This window comes from Pseudorca crassidens, chromosome 3 (assembly GCF_039906515.1).
Source record: "Pseudorca crassidens isolate mPseCra1 chromosome 3, mPseCra1.hap1, whole genome shotgun sequence".
Classification (NCBI taxonomy): Eukaryota; Metazoa; Chordata; class Mammalia; order Artiodactyla; family Delphinidae; genus Pseudorca; species Pseudorca crassidens.
This window is the reverse complement of record NC_090298.1, coordinates 36,852,836-36,856,533: the sequence shown is the minus strand read 5'-3', so window position 1 is coordinate 36,856,533 and position 3,698 is coordinate 36,852,836. Positions and strand designations below refer to the sequence as shown.

General features: G+C 39.8%; 1 pseudogene; it reads right to left on the bottom strand.

The window, feature by feature from the left end:
• Nucleotides 1-1,930: 1,930 nt before the first annotated feature.
• On the bottom strand, nucleotides 1,931-2,782 carry LOC137220668 (zinc finger CCHC domain-containing protein 17 pseudogene; annotated as a pseudogene).
• Nucleotides 2,783-3,698: the final 916 nt, after the last annotated feature.

Below are 3,698 nucleotides of genomic sequence, written 5' to 3'. Positions count from 1 at the left end.
AAGTGATTTCATAAAGGGCAAAGACTGGATTTCACATTTTTCTGCTAATCACATACATTCATCCTGGAGGCATTCTAAGTGTAATAAATAATACATATATCATTTTCTGCAAGGGCTGTTTGTTTGTCTATTCATCTGTTTTGTAGTAAAAATAGCTTTCATTTTCTGGAGTATACCCTAACATCTAAAAATGACTCCAAATGTATGAGAACGAATAGGAGAATGGAAAAACTCAAGACAAACACCTGATCATATTTCAATGCTGTGATGCAGAAATGATGGAGAGGCACAAAACTAGATCAAAATGTGCCAAGTAAATCTGATGGTTCTTGAAGCAGGATGTATTTCAAATTAATTTACACTTAAGTGCAGTCATTGAACAATAAAAATTATTTTGAAAAGGAGATATTTGGGGGTCTTCTCATAATTAACCTCAAAGAAGAATGAATTCTCACCAAATAAAATATTTCCATTTCATATATCACAATATGGAATTATAACTGAGAGCCACCTTAGGAAGATGAACTGTTTTAAGTACATCCTAGTTCTATTCCTTTGTGTTACGTGGAACTTTTCTTGGATAACTAACTTTAGAGGCTTTTGCAAATATACATTGCTTTATTCAAAAAACATGTCTAAAAACCTTACTAAAGCAGGAACTCATTCAAAGCAAATTTCTTTAAGGACTGTTTTGTCTTTTCCCCATCCTGAAGGCTGTGGGCAGCGGAAGGAAAATCTGTGTTACTTCAGAATTTAAACGAGGTTCAAAAGCATTCTTAACACTGTCTTCCAATTGTACGCATGTGTAGCTTAGTATAATTTCCAGGCTTCAATCGCAAAAACTTGAATTTTTTTTCCAGAGATTATAAGATTCTCTATAGAGCTGATGATAGTAACACGATAGAGACGATGAATCCTAGGAAAGTAACTGGGGCAGTAGAAGGATACCAAGAATAAGATAGCTTATTATGACTCTTAGAACAAGTAAGACTAATATGATAACAATTGCACTGATTATAATTTGCTTAGCTGTTGATGCCCCCAGAAAAACCTGAATAACAGGATGTATCATGGAGTTTTCATAGTATAGTTTATTCTCATTATTTGGGGATCCCATATCTGCACATTCACCTGCTCACTAAAATGTACTTATAAACCCCAACAACAATATCTGTGATGCTTTTGTAGTACTTTGTGGACATACACAGAGCTGTGAAAAATTTGAGGCATCCTACATCACATTCTCAGCTGAGGTCAACAAGACAATACTCTGCCTTCTCGTTTTAGGTGCAATGTAAACAAATATCTCTTTCATTGTCTATTTAGTACAACTTCTTTGCATTTTTGTCCTTTTTGTTGGTGATATTACTTTTTTTTTTTTTTTTGGTGCCAGAAATTTAAGCAGAGACCTAAAGTGGAACCAACTGACTAACACTATAGTAAAAAGAAAACAAAGCAATGATCTTGGCTTGAGCTGTCTGGTTCAGTGGTCTGGAGGAACGTCACACACAAGCTCAGTCACTGCAATCAATGTTTTCTGGCTGTCACTTCTAACATAGTAGAATCATGTTAGGGGGAATGGAAAAAGTGAGCACCAATTCTTCCCATGTTCTCCCTCTGTCCCTGTGTTGGATGCAGCAGAGATCACCCACCAATCAGCCCTAACATCTGGGCAGGCCAACAGGGAAGGCCTAATCACTCTGTTCTGCAACTACAGCCAGATTCACCTCGAAAACAGTACCTGTGGCTCTAGCTTGGACTCCTGTATTGGAATCTGGCTCTGGCAGTGGCAGCTAGAGAGGGTAATAGGACTTCTGCTGAATGAAGGAAGTTGGATGAATGAATGGGTGAGCTGCAGGGGTCACTTGCAAAGGGATGAGGAGTGATAAGGAAACAACTCGTTCAGGCAGATGCTTTTGATATCTATCTCTGAAACCTGCCTGTGGCACGAAGGGAAGCCATCTCCCATGGGAGAGAAGTCAATGGGGTGGGAGGCCATATTCTCACGACTGAGTCTTTCCAGGAGCCAGGGCTTCAAGGCACAAGGCTCCTGGTTCCTTCTCTCAACCAACCCCTCTACTCTTTCCACTCTCCCTCACTGTACTTCTTCTTCTTTTTCTTCTTCTTTGCTGCCTTGCTGTCTTTTGACGCATGCCTTGTCTTCTTGCCTGTATCATTCTCAGAGTCTGAGCTGTCAGTCAGATAACTTTCTGTCTATATGTTTCTTTTTTGCTTTTCTCTCTTTTTCTAGAAGAATCTCTTATGGGGTCAGGCTTTTCAAACTGTGCTAACTTTGCCTCTACCTTCTCCTCTTCCTCATCAGGTATCAGAGAGTACTTGGTCCCACCTGGTTCCATGAAATAATCCTTTGCAAAGTGGCCTTTACAGCCACACTTCTTGCAGGTAGTGTTCAGGACAGCCTCAAGGGTGATCTTCTGCCCAGTGTAATCCTGGAAGGCCACCTCTCTTCTTGCTCAGTGATAACACTGTTGGGGGTCACGGTCCTTCCCAGTCCCTTGGTTGACAACTTTCATGGAGAGGAATACGTTTATGCTATCATTTTTCATCTCTCAGCCAATAAGCTTCACCCACACTTTGTCTCCAACGTCTACTCTCTCAGAGGGCTTATCCACGTGACAGGATGACATGTGAGCTCCATGGACCAGACCTTGCTCCCGACAGCCTGGGATTTTGATAAAGTCTCCATAGTCTGTCACCATAGCAACTCTCCTTGGAAAATAGTATAGGGAGAAGGCAAGTTCTCCATGGTCTTGGGTCTTCCTGAATCATCCTTAATGTTCTGTGGTTCCTCCATTTATCTTCTGCTAAAGCTAATTCAAGCGTCTTGGTGTCAGCGTCAGGTCTCCCAGCTGCAGCATTGCTCAAAACACCCTGATACTGCTTCTTAAAATGCCTTCCAAGCATGTGCTGAAGTGTCGTCTGGTGCTCCTAAGCACAAGAAGGCTCTTATATGCCTTACAGAGAAAATAAGTGTGTTAAATAAGCTTCATAAAGACATGAGTTATAGTTCTATAGCCAGGGAGTTCAATGTTAATGAAACAACAATATATATTAAATTAGGGACAGGACAGGAATAAAGACGCAGATGTAGAGAATGGACTCGAGGACACGGGGAGGGGGAAAGGTAAGCTGGGACGAAGTGAGAGAGTGGCATGGACATATATACACTACCAAATGTAAAACAGACAGCTAGTGGGAAGCAACCACATAGCACAGGGAGATCAGCTTGGTACTTTGTGACCACCTAGTACAAAGTTGGGATAGGGAGGGTGGGAGGTAGACGCAAGAGGGAGGAGATATGGGGATATATGTATATGTATAGCTGACTCACTTTGTTATAAAGCAAAAACTAACATACCATTGTAAAGCAATTATACTCCAATAAAGATGTTTTTTAAAAAATTAGGTATTTTTATATAGAAACATACATAAAACAATGATATGTATTGATTATTTGATGAAAATGTTGCGAGCAGAAGCTCACAAGAACTTACTCCCATATTTCTCCTAGGAGCAATGATTGAGTATTCATTCAGTGTTTGCAAACACTTTTTATAAAATATGACCACAGCAAATAATGAGATCAACTGTAAATATATCCATTACAATAAAAATAACAATAGTGTAAAAATTATTCTCATGCTAGAAGGCTTAGTCAACTGCTGATAGAAACTAAA